General features: G+C 41.9%; 1 protein-coding gene and 2 long non-coding RNA genes across 5 annotated transcripts in view; 1 reads left to right on the top strand and 2 right to left on the bottom strand.

Moving 5' to 3' along the window:
* Nucleotides 1-11,952, bottom strand: part of LOC110987210 (ADAMTS-like protein 1) — a 109,055-nt gene extending 97,103 nt beyond the window's left edge. The window contains exon 1 of the mRNA XM_087136430.1: nt 11,444-11,952. The gene's annotated coding sequence lies outside the window, so the exon portion shown is untranslated. The remainder of the gene's footprint in view (nt 1-11,443) is intronic.
* Nucleotides 5,366-19,308, top strand: LOC110988889 (uncharacterized). Of its 3 annotated transcripts, XR_002599519.2 has the most exons (5): nt 5,368-5,728; nt 7,634-7,747; nt 15,504-15,633; nt 17,740-17,852; nt 17,980-19,308. It is a non-coding gene; the product is annotated as an uncharacterized LOC110988889 (long non-coding RNA). The 3 variants fall into 3 exon arrangements; XR_015425139.1 differs by having other exon boundaries at nt 5,366-5,728; nt 7,638-7,747; nt 17,740-19,308; XR_015425138.1 differs by having other exon boundaries at nt 5,367-5,728; nt 17,740-19,308.
* On the bottom strand, nt 15,628-19,389 carry LOC110988894 (uncharacterized). Its single transcript, XR_015425140.1, has 3 exons — nt 19,302-19,389; nt 17,508-17,601; nt 15,628-17,175 (listed from the first exon to the last, which is right to left on the bottom strand). It is a non-coding gene; the product is annotated as an uncharacterized LOC110988894 (long non-coding RNA).
* Nucleotides 19,390-19,595: the final 206 nt, after the last annotated feature.

Below are 19,595 nucleotides of genomic sequence, written 5' to 3'. Positions count from 1 at the left end.
TTAAATTTGAGATCATACCTTAAGAATATCACCCCTTCGTATTTTCCAGTAATGCCACATAAACACCGCAAACACCGTCTTTCTTCAGTAAAACGCATAAGATGCAGTTCTCTTACAACTCATGAACATTTAGTTACCTGTTTGATTGGAAGTGCAATGCACGGCAAACTTTACCGGTAATGCTATTTGCTATGAACTGTGGCAATATTTGATTTTGACTTTTCTGGATATTCCTTTCTATGCACATTATGATTCTGGTATTAGGCCTTGGATTATATTGTTCTATTTTTTGCTGAATGCCCTGTTGGTGGTGGGTGTGAATCACTAACATTTCACCTGTCACTCGCAAACCAATCAGAATGCATCCTGCGAAGCATGCCAAAGAAGGTCTTCAAGCAGATCCACCCAATTATCTCTAAGCTGTTCCAACTATCCTCCATCCTTCAATTCCTTGGATCTGGGCTCCAAGGCCATCATCTTCTCTTTCATCAACACACAAGAATGGCTCTTTACAAGGAATGCTTTCTGACCAAAAAAATTAACTGGAAGTGGCATGATGGATCTCCTAGTAGAAGACGCACGTTTCAGCAAAAGAAAAATCCCTGTTCAGAGTTTGTTTAGGTTGAGCAATCCTTCAGAGACTTTAGGACTTTCAATGATGTAAACAGTGACCAAGGCCACAGGAAGGTGAAGTCAAAATTGCTCCCTTTTATTACCCACAGCAAGCTCTTAAAAATTGTGGCCAGAACACTGCAGCCATGGTTACCCATACTAACATCATGACCATTTTTTTATTTTTAAATACCGGTAAGTGTAAGAAACTCAAAACAGACCTCAAACTTAAGACAATAAAGTACAAGCGTCTGGAATCCTTAAAACAAACCAAAACAGTAAAAATTGAACAAAACAAGGAAAAAAGAACTTTGCAAGCAATCTCCTATTTTATTACCATGGAAAAATCTGTTGAGTTGAAAAGTTGAAGAAAAAAGTGAGAAATTCAACCATAGCTTCATTGGTCTCACAAACTCTACCTACGTATAACTCTATTGGCATTATGGTAGACCTTGCCTAAGTATGAGGCTCCCCCCATTCATCCAACCACTACGTATCAAACCTTTAAAATTATCTTTGAGCTCTGACTTGTTTATCAAATTCCCATCACCCAAATACATTTATATCTTCCAGGTGTTCAATTCTGAAGAGGTCATTGTTCTCAAGAGATCTGACAAAAGAGACACAGTTGCAAAATGATCTCCTATCCTACATATTTCTCCCAAAAGACAGAAATGATGTAGCCAATGTGTACGTGTGCACATTTAATTTGTAAGGTGTTGAATGCCCTAAAAGGAATTACCCACCATGCAAGTCAAGGTACTCATTGACGTCATGTTCTCTGCCTTGAGCTTCAGTAATTCATGGCCATCAATAGTTGAGTTAATTCATTTTAGAAGAGCCAAAAGCTGCCAGCACTATCACCCAGTCATCAATATCAACGCCTCATTTCCGAGAACCATATGGCTCCAATCAAGAGCTGCTAACTACATGTATAGGCCTACAGCTGTGGGGGGAATAGTTGTTTTTGCGCCAGTTAAACCTCTTTCATTTACTCAAGAGATTTGGTTGCCGCTAGACAAAGGGGCAAAACTAAACAATTGCATTAATTGTCCTTGCAGGTGTTGTCTTGGCCCTGTGATTTTCCATTCAAGGAAAGTTCAACATAACCCGCTCCAGGAAAAATTCAGGAACTGCAGCTGCTTGTACATGTAGCTGCGCAAGCAGCAGGGAAAAAAAAAGTTTGCCGAACCAAACCAGTTGGTTAGTGTCAGAGAAAGTTTTAATCTGCTAAAATCTTTGATCTTTACTGTCTTTTCTTTTTCTCCCCCGTTTCCATATGTCTATTTATAACCACGTTAAAAGTCTTAACCAAATACGAATAATTCATAGCTAGTTGCAGAGGCACTCACTTCAAATGGGATTCCTGTTGGCCAGTTGACCCTGGCAAGCTTGGTGGTCTGAGTGGTAAGACATCTGCTCTAGTAAGCAGGAGGTTGTGGGTTTGAGTCCCGCCAGAATATAAGCTTGTGACTTAGTTCATAAGCTCACCTGGGACACTTAACACTAAGTGTAAATTTAAGTAATGTAAACAATTGTAAAGGGAGCAGAGTATGCACAAGATCAGTTTTCTTGGTGCCTGAGCATCATTGTAATAATGTGTGTAATAACCCTCGTTTTTAATAATGTTGTAAACAGCAGTGCAGGTCTGTTGAGTTTATGTTTTGTCGAAGCATGTGCCATGCTGTGCAAGTACCGTAGCGCTAGGCTAGATTAATTGGGAGTCTGGTTTTGAACTTAATGCAGTGTTGAAACAAACACCTGTGTGTGCGCGCGCCACTGTGGAAGTTCAGCCACTGTAATGCTGTGTGCTTGTGCACTTGCATGTGTATTGGGTACAGTTTAGTGACTTTAAGTGATCAGTTGTGTAGATGAAACAGCATTAGCTAATTGCAATCCGCAAAGGTTGACTGTAGTAGTTAATTGTGTGCTTTCGTAGAATCAGTTAGGAAGGAATGACAGCAGAACATATTCTGAGAAAGACTGTGTGGCTAAAGTTAAGAGATAGGTTGCCAAGTTCTGTCCACAGGTCACCGTTATTAAGGCCCTGAGAGACTAGGCAGAGGGAGAAACGGTGCTTGCCTTAAGGCACTGGTACCTGTTATGAGAAACAGAGCAGACATTTGCAATCTGATATTTGGGTGATCTCAGGGAAGTAATCAGCCTGGTGGTGCTTCAGGCATTAAAGGGGGCCACAGTATCAGCTGGGGGGACAGGGCCACATTACAAGAACACAACATAATGTTTAAAGATGATTCTTTTTACCAATGGGGAACCAGCTTCCTGTCTGGGGGGCTGCCCCCTCGGGCCCCCCTTGACGACGGGCCCTGAAGTCACCCCAAAACTTATAGACAGCACTCAGAGTATAGAGTGCAGATTTGTGTAAATAAAGTAAGCATTGAGAACTGAAGAGAAGAGTACCAAAGCAGTTCCCCTTTGATCTTGCCAATAATTCTTGTTGTTCCATTCATGTTTGTTGTCCAGTCAGTCAACAAAGTCACCCATCAATTACCAATCTTTGGCATAGTTCTGCCAAACGACCCTATACCCCTGAGCTTTGGATTACTTTGGATTACTTGTCAAACTCAAGGGCTAAGGCAAAGATTTAAGTTTAGGTATTAAAGGCGATTTTCCCTACAGACTGGTAAAACCTGGACTGGTTTTGGGGGAATAAATGCCACAACATGGTGTCCAAAGTGAAATGGTTGGTATTGATTGGGTCAGTATTGTTGATCAAGACATATTTTACTGGGAAAATTGGGACAGTTTTCCCGTGCTGGCAAGTGAATCTGTGATGTTGGAATCACCGAACGGAAAGTGGCTGAGCGTTGTAAATCTTTAAGAAACAGGAAGGTTTGTGTGTGACATTTGCAAGAGTGCAACAGTATGAGTAGACAGAGTCCTCCAAGTATGGAGACAGAGCTGTAGAGTACACTTAAGTTAGAAGCCCAGTTCCTGCAGTGGGAGAGAGATCCCATGGCAAAGGAATCAAGAAACTGCCATGCAAGATCAAAAAAACTCCCTAGGGAGAGAAGGGCAACTTTGTAAGGGAGTGCAAGAACCTAATAAACAACCACAGAAGAAGGAAAAAGGGGTCAAGCCACCAGTAAGGTCTATGGATGAGCTGGCAACATCAGAGGGCCCAAAAGATGGCCCGACCACAGAGCTCAGCCAATATACAGGAGAAGAGATGAGAGGATGGCAAAAGGGTAGTAACCCTTCCAGTGGCCAATCTTGGTCCCCTGGGTGGACTGTTCAGTTGATGGAATAGTGAGAGGAATAAGGTGTTGGTTTTTAATTTACATACAGTATGCTCCACAGACACACTCCTCAGTGATACAATGTACTATCAAACACCCAAAGAGAAGGGACCACTCTTGGGCACAGGGAAAGTTCAAGTGAGACAGGTTGATTGTGGCTTGGGAAGGTGTGCAGGTGAGTAAGACCATGCACCCAGTCAAGGCAGTCCTCCTAGAGATGAAGTACCAAGGTATGTGGGTATGGACTTCCTTTTACCCACAGGTGGGTACTTAGACAGAGAATAAGCATTGTCGAAAGGAGAGGCAAGAAGCCTAGGATACCCTCACAGAGGAGATGTTGGTGAGGGGCATAGTTGCCTAGCTAATGATTTCATGGAATGAGTTGACTGAGCTCAACTTCAGGACAAGACCATGAGTTGGGTCACATGAAAGAAAGAAAGAAAAGGGCAAGGGTCACCTGGAATGGGAGGGAGTGCCTCATCAGAACCCTTCTGAAGTTATGAGAAATACTGGCCGAGTTAGGACCAGTTGGCAGTACAAGAAGGGGTGCTGTCCAAAAGGTGGGAGTCGGACAATGTCAAATTGATCAGATGGCTATTGATTTTGCAGCAGAAACTTAGGAAAGACATCCTAAGAGAGATACATGGTGGACAAGTCAGTGGCCACTTGAGTAAGGCACTGGCCAAAATGAAATACAGATCTTCTGGCCTGGAATGTCCACAGATGTCAGATAATTTCTGCGGAGTTGTGACACCTGTGCAAGGTTCAAAAGGCACTCATTTAAGAGGAGAAAAGCCCCATAATACTGAGTGGATATGCCCATAGAGAGGGCAGTCACAGACTTGCTTGGGCCACTGCCGAAGATTGGCAATCGCAATTAGTGGATTTTAGTAAGAGGAGATTATGCCATAAAAAGTAGATGGAAGCATATCCCATTCCTGATTCCACTATCAATACAGTAGCACCCAAGTTTAATACAGTGCAAGAGTATGTACGCTGGTTTGGTGTGCCACAAGAATTGCAGTCAGACCAGGGCACCAATTTTGAATCTCAGCTTTTCAGTGAGATTAGGTGACATCGACCAGAACAACTACTTATAATTCCAAATCAGATGGGATAGTTATGAGATTTAGCGAGACACTAGTCAACTTTGTGGCTGTTCTCAGTGATCTGAAGAGGAGGAAGAGCTATAGGATGAGATGCTCCTGATGCCACCTTTAATTTGCGTATCAGTGCAGGCCACAAGAATTGACAGGGAAATTTCAGGGGAATCCCAAAACATGATGATGTTGGGAAGGGAGGTCAGCATTCCTTTAGATCTGACCAACAGATACAGAGAACACCCAGACAGACTTTGCAGAGGACCTGCAGAGTAATATGCTAAGAAAGAGCAAGACAGTGCCTGAGTTAGAACCCCTTGTAGGCAGAAAAGAAATTTACGACCGAAAAGGTGACAGATGGGGGCGGCAGGTCTAAAAGAGGAGCGGCTAGTATGGCTGCATGACCCTGCCAAAAAGAAAAACATGTCCCCATGCTTCAAATGCGTTGGGAGGGACAATGCAGATAGTTAAGAAGTTGTCAGATGTATCGGTAGAAGACAGCGTCAAACTGAAGCAGGGCCGTAAACTTTGTGTGGTGCATGTAGACAAGTTAAAGCCATAACTTTGCAAAGTAGAGCCTAAAGAGTCAGTTCCATCAAGAGGGCAACAGAAAACCCTTAAGTGGAAAAGACTGAAATGTGTAATACAGGGAGAGGCACAGGATGAAACAGTGTTTCAAGATGAAGTGATGAAAACTGCTAGTGGTCATGAAACTTTGGATCATAGGATGTCAGGAAGGCAACCCTGCGGACCACGGTAAGAATAAATCTAGTAGTGCTGGACAGAGTCCAGCGAGGCGCCAAGCAAAAGTCTTTGTTGACTTCCCCAGCAGTATCGCTGGGGAAGAAAGTTTATGATGTAGTTAGGAGTTATAAAGAGAGACACTGTACTAGGATTTTTTTTAATAGAGTAGTTCATTTTTTAGGTGTTTCCCTTTGTTTTTGGTTTAGGTGGACAGGGTACCAGCCAATTAGAAGAGATGGCACAAGATGAAGGCACTTATAAAAGCCAGGAAGCATAAGTGCTTAGTGTGTCAGGCCACATACTGGAAAGGGCAGAGTCTGTGGAATTAATCAAATGCATGTAGGGAAATAGCTTGTTTGGTATTAATGACATCATTTGTATTCAGTGTAGTTTTATTGGTGCCCATGCGTAATTGTAATAATGTGTGTAATAGCCCTTGTTTTGATGGTAGACAGCAGTACAGGACTCGTGTGAGTTCATGTTATACCTGGAGCGTGTGCCTTGCTGCGCAAGTAGCGTTAGGCTACATTAGTCGGGAGTCTGCTTTTGAATGGTTTTAGTGACTTAAACATCTAGTGGTATAGATTTAATAGTGCTTAAATACTGAATTGTAATCCACAAAGGTTGACTCCATCAGTCAATTGTATTCGTTCCTAGAATAGGGTATAGGAAGGACCGACAGTAGAACGTACTCTGAGAGAGACTGCGTGGGTAAAATTAAGAGCTAGTTGTCAAGTTCCATCTGAAGGTCACTGATAAAGCAGGCAGTTAGAGACTAGACAAAAAGAGAATGGGTAGTTGCCTTTAGGTACCTGTTATCTAGAATCAGAGTAGACACTTGCAATCCACTAATATTTTGCATGATTCAGTGAAGTCACCCACGTGAGGATTGCGTAGGCCAAATTATAGACCACACTGTGAAGAGTGCAGATTATAGACATTGCAGTGAAGAGTGCGGATTATTGGCAGCTTCCTATGGATTATTCGAGTGTTCTTTTATAATAAGTCTAATAATTGAAACCCAATTGTGTAAATGTAGAAACTGCTGAGAACTGATGAACAGAAGAATATTAAACCAGTTCCCCTTCGACCTTGCCAATAATTCTTGTTATCCCATTCATGTTAGTTGTCGTGTCAGTCAACAGAGTCACCCATCGAGTACTAATCAGTGGTACATGTACATGTATTTCCACCAAAACGACACACATGTACTCCTACAACATGTAGGCCTTGCTGGTTAAACTCAAGGGACATGGCAGAGCTTAGGTTGAGGTGGCTTTCCCAATAAACTGGTACAACCTAGACTGGCTTGGGGATAAAATGCCACAGTACCTTCATCTATTCAATGTACATTGGCACGTAACATTCAATACCGTAAAGTGTGCCACACTGACTTGTAAGTGAATGCAATTTGCTTAACTGAATTCTTTCAACAACTGAAGGCTTGGATTCAAGTGTTATTGGGAACACAGGCTCTGTGATAATCAAAATGGATTTTAAGACTGAAATGAGAGTCTACAAGTTTCACCTTTGCCAGAGCCACATGGGACCCCCCAAGCTTGATTTAAAAAAAAGAAGATAAAACAATTGCGAAAACTCATAACTAAACAAAAATCTAAAAAGTTCACTTACTGATGATTGAGTACTGCAGAACTTCACCAAAATAATGATCCCTTTTTCAAATACCTTGGCAACCTGCAAGGTGCACCCTCATCAATATTAACTTGACAACTTTTTTGCCTCCACTGAAACTTCACATTTTGAAAATATGTCAGTCAGTCTGACTGACAGTCAACGGAAAACATGGGGACTCTGGCACCTCGCATCCTGTGAAATACATGCAGTTTATTTCTATATCAAACCGTCTCAATTAACGTTTCCTGACCAGGCAATACAGCTTTTTTTTCTCTCTTTCAGACAGACGACTAAATCTACCGTGTCACTGTGTCTGTGTGAAGGACCCTCTTCTTCCTCTTGATTACTGATGCAGACTCAATGTAAAAATGGGAACAGTGATAATTCCAAGAACAGGTACAGTACCAACGCTGGCGTAGCGAGCTTGATTCGTCATTTCCATACTTCATGGGGGGGGGGAAACACTCCAAATCTCTAGGGAGGGTTATGAAACCAAAACAGCCACTGCACACAATCACTGTTTTTCTTATTTTTTTTTTGCTCAACTCTTTTCAGCTCAACTGTTGTCATTTAGGAGGTGGGGGTGGAAATTCCAGACCACTGAAAAAAAAAGAGAACCTGGTTATGGAGCCAATGTCATGCTGGGCTGAAAAGTACCACAGCCAAAAAATGTGGACATATGTGTGTAAATTTAGTTTCTTTCAGGCATGTATTTTAAAAGATTTTTTCCAGCTGACCCGGTACCCAGCATACCTTTAATGCATGAATCTGAGAAGTTTGTCTAGACAGTGGGGCTTTTTACTGATCAAGTCCATATAATCAAGTGCCAGTTCTGTGAAATGTCAGCATATTAGGAAAGTGGAATTTTGCATTCCGTTTCACAGACAGATGTCTGAAAAGTACTGGTATATGTTCAATGTCATTCTAATTTGTCCAATCTATTCCAAATGGGAAGCATGCACAGAGAGGAACAAAGGTTTCCATGCCAGATTTATTTCTCTGCTGAAGGCTTCAGAGATTGTCTTCGCAGTAATCAGAATTCACGAAGCCTGCTGCACCTTAGACGGAGTGCCAGACAATCAAATTTAACCAATTCAAAAAGGGAAATGTACAAAAAAAAGCAGGTCCTGATTGATGGTGCAGTGAGATGCATAATAACTGATTGCCTGTGGCCCTGCTGAAATATCGAATTCACTCATTTTGCCTCCAGTGCCTTGGGAGAGGCAGAGTCGTCACGGGTGGCCTTCAGATTCACAGAATTCAACATTAACCTGTACAGGTCTATAAGGATATTGTCTGATTTATTTGACGCTCAAGAACCTGCGAGACACATTTGACTAACCTCAACTCCACCCTTTGAAGTCAGAGTCTAATTGGGCCATCTGCAAACAATTGTTCATCAAACCTGCAGCAATCCATCATTCTGCAGTCTTTTGCCATCGCCCGTAATGCTGCTGGGGGCGATACATTGACAAAATGACATTCTGTACATCTCTGATTTGTTTCTCAGTGTGTGGTAGGACCGACGAAGAATTGAAATCCCACCAGTTGGCGTAGTGCAACATGCCTCCCTTAAATCATTTCTCCGCAATTAATCACCTTCCACTAATAACAGGAGGCAGGACCCCTAGACCCAAGAGGCAATGCCTGGTGTGATGCAATATGACTGATTCCATTTCTGAATCATAGTTAAGATCAGGCTAGACAGACAGAACCAGGGTCTGGGGAAGGGAGTGGAGGAGAATGTGACTGGGGCTAGAGTCTTGTGCCCATCCAGCTGTCCTATTAGTGGGACACATCCCACATCGTTGAACAAATTGTCAAATCTGAGACAACTATAAACCCGTACATCAGTTACAGGCAGGTATGCGGGATAGGAGAGGGGTGAGGGAGCAAAGAGGGTGGTTCCCCAATTTCTGAAATTTTACATCACCCTCGCTCACTACCTGAGAGACGGGTATAAAGATCTTCCCCTTGCTCCCCACTTTTTGAACGACTCAGCTGCCACAGAATTGTTTATAAATTTTGATTCCGAATCCAAGCACAGTTCCAAAACAGGACCCTCTAATCAAATGAAGTCCTTGCTTGTAAGTGATAAGGGAGTGATGCCGATATGCCCCCTTCCCAATAACAATCCAATGACTCCAGGAACGGGCCAGGCACGCTGAGAACAGCCTGAGATTTGGGTTCTGTCCCTGTAGGAAATCCAGCCTCTGAATCACCAGTGCACTGGGCCTGTGGGTCAGTGCCAGGGGGAAATACATGTTTCACTGTCATCCTAAATTGTCGTCCATTGGGTGATGGGATTACTTGTGGAAATTCATGGCATCAATCAACCATGAACAATGTATTCAGCACACATGAATGTGACTGGTGTGATTTTGTAAGCAGATGTACATGTACATGTGCACATGTACATTATAAATCCACAATATTCAACTATACACGCACTTGTGATTAGAATGACCCGTGAAGGCCAAGTTTCACATTCTCTGGGTGGCCTTACAAAACCACCATTCCTGCCTGATGTCTGAGGGATTTTTCATTGGGAATTTCTCACAAGGGACAGCCAAGATCACTGCTAGCCCTGGATGCATAGTCTCCCCAATGACTTGACATTTCCAACATGATTAGCACTGGTATTCATTGCCATGCAGCCAGTCAATAATTTATGAGAGGTATGTCTCCACATAGATGAACCTTTATTAGCGGCTACAGATGGCTCAATTAAAATGCCAAGTTAATCAGAACTCATCAGAACTCACCTACCGATAACTCTGCATTCTGCATGTCAATGTTGACAGCTTAGCTAAAATAGCTTTAATGCCATGCCTGAGACATTTTTCTGAGTACTGGGGAAGCATCCTTGGGCATGAAATTAAATCGACAGGCCTTGAACTTCACATCGCCTTTGCAGGTCTGAGGTCTCTGCAATGGATACTGCCCCAGAGATTTGACATATCGCAGGACACTAGTCTCAGAGCAACCAGGCTTGACATGTGGGGAAAACAAAATCATTCTAAGAAGTCTGTCTCCATTAGGCCTACCCTAAAATACATGTACAAGGTATCTCTGTGGTCAAGACAGGATAATAAGATATACTGCACTTTACCTAGGACCCCCCCCATATCAAGTAATCTCACACCCTGTAAGACTATAATGCACCTTCAGATGGAAATGGCAGAATTTACACATTTCGATGTCCAGAATGCGCCAAATTCACGATGATTTGATTTGATCAATCTCCCGAAACATCTCAACAGTTAAGTACATGAACATTAAAGGTCACTGAGTCATGAAACCAACGGCACTCATGGATTTCTTTCTGAAACATCCCTCCCCGGTTGAAAAAAATAAATGATTTAATTCGTCTGCACATTGGGGACTGGTGGGGAGACCACCACTGATGAAAAGCCTTCTCAGCCCCAAAGAGATGTTATTACACACTCTTGCTTTGATGGACTACATCACTAATGTTAGATTGCTGAAGGGCTGGATTTTAACAACACTGAGGTCACTGAGTACATAGACACTATTACCACACACATGCTGGCAGAGACCATTTCACTTTCAGTTTTCCTGGCAAATTTCGAGACCATCCATTTTCAGATTTTTTAAGCAGGACTGTGACAAGTGGACCCACAATTCAGCCATGGGCCTGAACTGGAAATTGTGGGGAGCAAGTTCTTGATCAACACTCGGAATTTCTTCATGACCCTTTGTAGAAATCTTTTACAAGATCTTTATCATAGAAAATGCTGCTTGAATTCTCGGAAATCTTTGATCATTTGAACGCTGCTCAAAATTGTTCAAGCAGCATGGAGTGTGCCACTGCTCCATGCTCATGTATCCGACTAAACCCGCATTTTTGAGAGGAGTTCTATCAAAATGACCTCAAAGCTTCCAGCAATTGTTAGTGTACAAGTCACAGATCACTTCAGAGGATGGAAAGGGAATGAGGATGAGATTGCCCCCTTGAAGGGTTAAATGCATTGTGCACCTTCTGTGCCAACAGGTGTTCTCATTCAGCTCAAATTTAGGCCACGCATGTTGCTACCCCTCCACCAATAAAATGTCACTGTATGGTCCTACCCATTTCACGGCTTGGCCCAGGCTTTAAGTGCATTTGGTTTCCGGTCCACACTCGCTCTCACAGGTTTTCTCCGGGTACTCCGGTTTCCTCCTGCCTCTAAAACTGGACCTTCTTCCTAACTCCGTAATGTGATGCTGATTAATAAAGTGTATGAATAAACGTACAGTTATTGGCACAAATAGCCTGAGTTGCTAAAGTGCCATTAAAACAAAACAACAACAACTACCCATTTCATGCCCAAAACATGACAAAACTTCTGCATGGTGATTAACTGACAAAAGTAGAGAAAGGTCAGATGCTTACACACGGGCATTTGTTTTATTGGGATGGGGGAGGGGATTTCTTAATAAATATTAGTCCAACTTAATTGCTATGTTTATTAGGAACTTCAGGGTGAAGCCTACGGTGTATGACTTACAGGTATTTACCGGTATGTGTATCAAAGTGATTTGTATTTAAATTCATCATTTTTATCCACATCTACACAGTTTTTTGTATAAAAAAACATTTTTAAATCAAAATAATGCCACTTTTCAATCGATGGCCAGTTATGAATCCCATGTCTAGGCCTATCTACCAAACATTATAAAACCTGAAACTCTCTATATTGGCATCACAGATTTAAAAATGGCAAGCTCGGCCAAGAAATGTGTTTTCAGTGAAATGTGACATCACCAGCTATCACCATCAAGAAAAATTACATCCATCTGTGTGATGATTCCCCTGGGTGTTTCACATTTAGCAAACTATGGTACTTCAATGTACATGTACAATGACTTCAATCCATGGACATGCCTGGTGTTTGTTATCACAAATCTACTGCACAGAAAGTTGGCAACTTCACAACTTCCACTCCTAATATTGGCACACTGAAGTTCCAACGCTGAACATCAAGAACTCTGGGGGGGGAGAGAGGGTGCGGAGTACATTTAGAGCAGAGGCTAAGTGGTTCTGCCCTCGGAACATGCAAGAATGCATGGTGTGATTATTTATCTACCCAGAGAGATGTTGAAAGGAAACATCCTGCCCACCAGGATGGCAATTCTGACAAGTCAACAACATGGAGTTGAATGAACTGCACACCATCAGACGGGTTTTTGTACTGCTACCTGGAAAACACAGGGACGATGTCAGTCCAACGTGCTAGTGAGGTTGATTCATCAAATCTTAAAGACGATGACATATCAAGACATCAGGAAATCATTCTCAAATTTTGGTTTGAGATATACCAAAAGATGAGTAAATACTTTTTATTAGTACAATAGAAAAGGGATCACTAATGTAGGCCTACTACTTCTAACTCAAAATTTAAGTTTCACTTTCAGTTTAATTTTACTCTTAAATACTGGTACTGTTACTATTCTGATTATGAATGTTAATGAGGTTAGTAATGGAATACTACTGAACAAGTGTATTTTTTTAACATTTACTTTTCTGTCTCACTAGTAGAAACATAATTTACACGGCACCGTTTTTTATTTAAATGGTAAAATGTATAAAAATGTCATTCCGTTGTACAAAATGTCATTCCATCATTACGAAGGTTACACACTGTTATGTAACCTATGTGAAACCTTTAACCTTTCAAGGTTACATAGAAAGAAATTTCCAATTTTTGGAATCCGAAAAGACAATTCTGGCCCCCTGAAAATGTGGGCCTTTATCCACTCTTGCTGCATCAGACATTAACACTGAAGCCATGTTAGAGGCTACTGTGCAGTACAACACACACAGAAATCATGTACATGCATGTACAGTACATGCAGTTGACATACACACAGTGAGTACAGTAGTTACGATCAATTCAGGATTCAGTATCTTTTTTTTTTCAATCTAGAAGACTTTTACTCACATACCTTTTAGTTTTTGTTACAATACTTATCTGCATATTTGGAGGCCATTGTACACTCTGACCTGCATGATCCATCCCGTGAGACATCTAAATATGCATCCAGGATGTGGACAGTGTGGATTCTGCAAATGAAAAACCTTTTGATTATCGATCGAACAAGATGCGTAGGTGGTTTCACAGATGGGTGGGGTGGGGTCGAGGAAGCGGTGTTGGGGGTGGGGGTTGACAACTGCAGCTCATCCTGATTGAGGCTTTGCGTGGTGGCCATTTTGCAGGGTAGTTCTTTTGTTCCACAACCAAGCCTCCTTTGTGTACACCCACTGGCACAAAAGCAACAGCCTGCAAGACGGCAGCTTGCAAACACACGATTGGAAGGAGCACTGTACTGATCAAACACTGCTACATGTATATTTCATTTTTCATTATTTTCAAAATTGTCAAAGAGAAATTAGAAAGATGCCCGTCGCACCAAGGGCGGATCAAGGGTGGGGGTGCCAACAGGGGCCATTATAGCCTCCAAAAAAGGAGCTACGTTTTCTTGGAGGGGAAACAGGCGTATTGAGAGAAAGGCAATTGTTTTTAGTCTATTTCATTTCCCTCCCTTCCAGAAGTGTGCAATATGTACCCTCAACCCTCAGAAATGTGGGCATTATAAGGTCAAAATAGGTCTCCCCAAAGCAAGTTTGTCCCCCCAAAAGAAATTGTTCTTGATCCACCCTTGCAGCGTACAGAGAAATCATGAAAACCAGCGTAGCCTCAGGACTGCACCTACACTATCATAACAGAAGAAGGAAAAAGTAAGTACCGGTAGTTACCGGTTGAATATGCCAAAATTATGGGAAAACAAAATATCCAGGAATTAACAAGAGTGCCAGATAAGGAAGAATGGAACATGTTACCAAGCACAACTACATGTACAGTCCACATGTCATCTATTAACCCTAACAGTCCTCAATCCTCCAACAGGTGAAGGACTGAGGAGTGTTAGGGTCAAGTTGATGATCAGAATCAGATGTACTTGCATATCACTCTTATGCACAGGTTGCATGTAAGTCATTAAGCCTCTTGGACCACCAGGGTCCGATACTTGCCAAAATACAAAGAATAAGAACGTCATCATTCAGCAGTTGTTAATCTATAATCCAGTGTTTATAGAGTACACAGTTTTAACCATGAACAACTTGCTTATACAACAGAACAAAGAACGTGTTTAGAAAATAAACAAGTTTTCCTGTTCAGCATTTTCCTTGGCGACATATAAACAATAACGGAATTGTGACTTTGTGAATTAAGTACACCCAGATCCCAGATGTATCTCTGTGCAATGTTTGGACTTGAAGGAAGGAAAAACAACTTTCCTTCCTCCATGGTTTGGACAAACTAGAGCCCCGCCAAGACCCCAAACAGCCTGCAGATACCCCAGGGTCATGCAGATACTGAGGGGTCGAAACACTTACACCCAGCACAACAGGTGATCAACTTTACCAGACCACCAGGGCAGGTCAGGGAAGTAGAAAGAGAAGGCAGGCTTGCCTGGGGGATGATGAGGGTAGGGATGTCCCCATGTTGAGGCCACAGACATGTCCTCTAGAGAGGTCAGAGGGGCTAAGAAGTGTCTTTCAGCCAGGGTCTTAATGCACAGGCGGCGCCTGTGGCTACCACACCATGGTGCCATGAAAATTCAAGCATGGAGGGTTTACCCTAGGAATTGGGAGTGCTTTCAATTCTGATAGTTTTGCTGAGTTTTATTCACACCTCAGGTGTTTCCCTGTACCAGTTTCATTGGGTATCCCTACTGTACTAAATTGAATAATGCACCAGTTTCTCACTTGTCAAATCTGTCCTGTTTTTGGTTGGAAAGGGAATCACATTTTTCACATCCCAACATTATATAAAAGCTCTTTGTGTTTAACAGTGGAGAATTATAAAATTGCAGGTATTACAAAATGAATATGTACAAAATACATGTACATCGTGCATTAAGAGTTTCCAAGGAAATGTGAGCTAATGATTATGCCCTAGTGCAATAAATTTAGGTCTAATGCAACTATCTTTCCACAAGAAAAAAAAATGTGGGCTGAATGTGATGTAAAAAACAGTTTTATTTTCAGTTGATAAAAACTGTCAGATGAAAACAATTCAACTGTAAACCGACAACCATTTAATGTACCGTTATTTGTGTATGCATGAATACTTTCCTCTTACAGTGATGCAGAGCTACTTGATACATGTAGGCCTAAGCCAGCTCTGTCAAGCTAGGGTACATGTTTCCTTGAATGTTACAACAACCCTATCTGCAAGGCAACAATACCTTATCAGCTCATGGGACCAACAAAGGTAAACCATATAAATATCAGACTGATAAATATTATTACACTACTATTGGATATTCATGACCTGTGATATAGTCCACTTTCTCTTTTGCCTTCAACATGTATGGACGGCCAAAGTTTGCAGAAATGTCAGGTTTTGGTCAGTTTTTGATTTCACCTCCAATCAGATCAAAATGAACATTTGTCCCATTAATTTTAAACAGGTTTTATTTTCATTCATTAGTTATTAGTGTTGTATTTTTATCTGGTTTTCTGATCGCTGCGTGGGATTTTTAACACCTCGTGAATTGTTCTTTTACTTTTGTACCAATGGCCAACTATAGTGTTAGCGGCCTCTTGCAGGAAAAACATAATTGTGACGTCACAAGAAACGTCACAAGAACAGACTCTACAGAAAAAAAGGTAACCGTGCAATAACCCAATCCAGCAGTAACAAACCTAATTGCGAGGGTGCTAAATATGCAATTTGACTCTGGCTGTGGGTCCTTAGCCCCCCTGCCAGTTTCGAAGGAAGTCTGTGATTGAGCTGAGTGATTGGATGACAAAGTGAAGCCAAGGTGCTTCAGGGACCCAGACTTTACTCAACACTGACTGAGGGAATGTATCCTGAACAAGTTTCAATAAGTTGTTTTGAAAAAAAAAATGAACATGTAGAAAACTTGCCTGAAGCATATGCAAGGGGACTGCATCAGCTACCGGGGCCGGGGTATACATGTAGGGTTTAAATAAAAACTTTGTGTACACGGAATGATGTGAAATGCACACAGCACCCTGAAGCATACAACATTTTACCATAAATACTCGCTTGGATGCTACGGTACTAAAGGTCAGATAACAAAACAACCTCTCCCAAAAAATGCTAGATCTATTCCTGTCATGCAACATCTCAAATGCAGCTCATGAGTAACTTGAGAAAATGGAAGCTAATCGAATGCTTGCTGACTGGAGTTTCTCTATTTGTCCGACATTTTGAAAGCAACAAAACATCATTAATTAACCAGAAACTTGTCTAGTAGAATACCAAGAAAACGTCTCTTTTTAAACTATCTGTAATTGCTCTTTCCGTCTTTTTTAAAGCGCTCTCGTGATATCATGCTATTTAGAAGTGTCAATTGTTCTGAAGAATGTACACTTGACAGTAGAATCTTTAAAAACAGCTGATGTATAAAAATTGACTTGATAGACATAGAAAAAGCAGTTGTGACATCAAATTATTACTTCAAACAATAAGAAACGTTCTTGACAGTGAGGTACCGGTACAGTGTACATGTTCTTGACAGTTGGGTACATGTTCTTGAGAGTTGGGTCCATGTTCTTGAGAGTTGGGTCCATGTTCTTGAGAGTTGGGTACACTAGTACAACATTGTTTCTGTTCGTTTCTTCTTACTTCAGACAGTCATATTGATAGCATGTGTTAACTCGAGAGCATACCTCCACAACTAACTTACAAATCATTTGGTATGAAGACAGTGTATGCACCCTACGATCCACTGTTGGTGCTGACTGCACATCTCTAGCTCTGTGTGTGACTTCATAAGCATGCGCTCTGCATGTGAAAGAAAAAAAATAATTGTGCACTCAACCGAACAGAACTTTAATTAATGGCTTGGTCCAGGAGCAAAGCTTTTACGTACTTGAAGATGTACACATACACACATAGCTAGCCAACACTTGACAATGGATCAAATTCATCTCAGGGATCAAAGTATGGGTAAAAACCTGTTGTTTTCTTGAACTTTACATAATTATAGACAATTGTGAAGGGAGGGATGTGGTGTAAGTCAGACAAACAACTCAAAAGGTGGAGATTCTTTGATTCAAATGGGCTCGGAAGCAGATAACTACAAGCAATACTGAAAGATGTGACTCAGGACAAACCTAATACAGTAAATGCTGAACTCCGATCATGTCTTATCTCCATGGCTTGGTATGGGAGGGGGGGAAGGCAGGCAAAGCACTCATCATCAGCGAACTACATGTGATAAATTATTAAGAGTGGGGGGTTCAATTTTGATTTTCTTTTTATTTAAGTATTCCAGCGATTTTCGACCCCTTTTATTTTTTGGTTTTCATTTCATCTTATTATTTCTTCTTTTTTTATTTTTGCAAGGCTCCCTTAGCGTGGCAAGAGCCCATCTTGCCCCAGGATCCACGTGCTACCAACAGAACTCTCTTTTCGTCTATCATCTGCATGGGAAGCCATGGGAGGCCAGTTGATAACAGGTTTGGCTTCCACAGGGCACTTGCCCCATTTAATTTTGCTGAAGAGGGACATACATGTATATCACGTAAACATTATTGGTGAGATTTTTTACAATGTGTGATGAAGTGCACCTTTGCTTTTTTACAGAGAGCAAGCCATAGTTTTCCAAAGACTGCCAGGCAAATATAATGACTCTGACTGGCTCCAATCCCTCTTAATTTGAGAACTTACTGTACCACTTCAAAAGCAGACCAGAGGTTGTACCACTCCATCCACAACTTTCTGAATCTTTCACCAACTCATATGAATGCTCTGAACTGCAGCTTTTTGTCCACAGAGACTTTGAGAAAATCCCCCACAGGCAGGACATGGGAATTTTCAAAACACACTTCTGCCTACCACAAATTGTGGGCATTCCTCTCAATGACAAATTCCTGCAATATCTTGTCCAGCCCTTGGTCAGAACTCCCCAGGGGATATTGTCAGAGATGTTGTAAGTGTACAATGACATTTGAGTGGCCAAACAGTAACAGGCCTCCCACAGCATCTCAGTGGGCACAGTCACGTCACCGAGTATCCCCACTTTATGACAATTAAAAACAATTTCCACTTCTGATCCAAAACCTTTCTTCTGTTGGGATTATGCCTTATGAAAACAAACATCCTACACCTTAAAGTAGGCGCCTGTTGAAAAAAAACCCCGGGGCATGTAGGTAGTGTAAGCAGGTCCCCGCAGCGCGCTCTTTACGCCCTGTTGGGAGGGTTTGCCTGCGGATGTCATTTCTGATTTGCCACGGGCATACTTGGCAGGTGGTGCTCTGTCTTGGCAAGTAAGGATATCCAAGAAAGCTTGAGGACTACACAACCAGCTCAGATCGTGAACAGTGCATTGTGATAAAATTCGGTCAAAAAAATGAAAGTCAGTTATTTTGCCCCATCCCACTTTGTAGGCCTACCAGCTGTTGAAGGTACATTGCAACTTCATAACTATATTCTTTTCAGTCTAATGACCGGTCCTTTCCCCCCCCCTCCACTTTTAAAACTGTTCCGTCGCTGTTGGGTGCATGTACATGAGTACCACCAGGTACATGTGCATTTTGTGAGGCACATGGTTTCCTTGCTTGGCTCCCTGGTCCGCCAATGTCTAGAGCTGTAGTTTTTACAAAGGTTGAGGTTACAAACCTTATTGCTCCGAGTCTGAACTTGCCAACTAGCCTATATCATTCATTGGTCTTAATGTAGGTCCCCAGGCCTACTTCATCATACATACAAGGGGTCTCAGGAATCAAGATATTGGAATCTTCCATCCACGTGCCTGGAATAACAATAGACCCCATTCGCCACAAAGCACTTTTGGGAATGAAAGAGAACAATCGTGTAGGTCACGCCCAACAGGTGGGCCTGTATCAACAATAAAATAATTTGCGTAGCCTAGGTTTTTTATTAGCCCGTCGAAGTTGTACATGTACCTTGTGCAAGTTGTAACGTTAGCTTCTCTTGTTGATAAAACTCCTGAACGATCCACGAGGGGACGAGAGTGGACATGGTGCATTGGTGTTGTAAAGTCTTTGTTGGACTTGGACGGAGCTTGCGTCATTAATAATTTTGCATTTATTTAATCCCACAAACTAAAATTTGGAAAAGTATAAAATACGTTTTGCCATGACCAGAGATGGTATCACTCGTTCAAATTTCAATGCGCAACAAGTATAACTGTGCGTCCGACTCGACGTGCGGTAAAGTACTGAACGCACGCAGCTGGT

The sequence above is a fragment of the Acanthaster planci genome, linkage group LG05, assembly GCF_054643075.1.
Source record: "Acanthaster planci isolate LZ-2023a linkage group LG05, COTS_SCS, whole genome shotgun sequence".
Classification (NCBI taxonomy): Eukaryota; Metazoa; Echinodermata; class Asteroidea; order Valvatida; family Acanthasteridae; genus Acanthaster; species Acanthaster planci.
The sequence above is the reverse complement of the archived record's forward strand: the minus strand, read 5'-3'. Positions and strand labels throughout refer to the sequence as shown.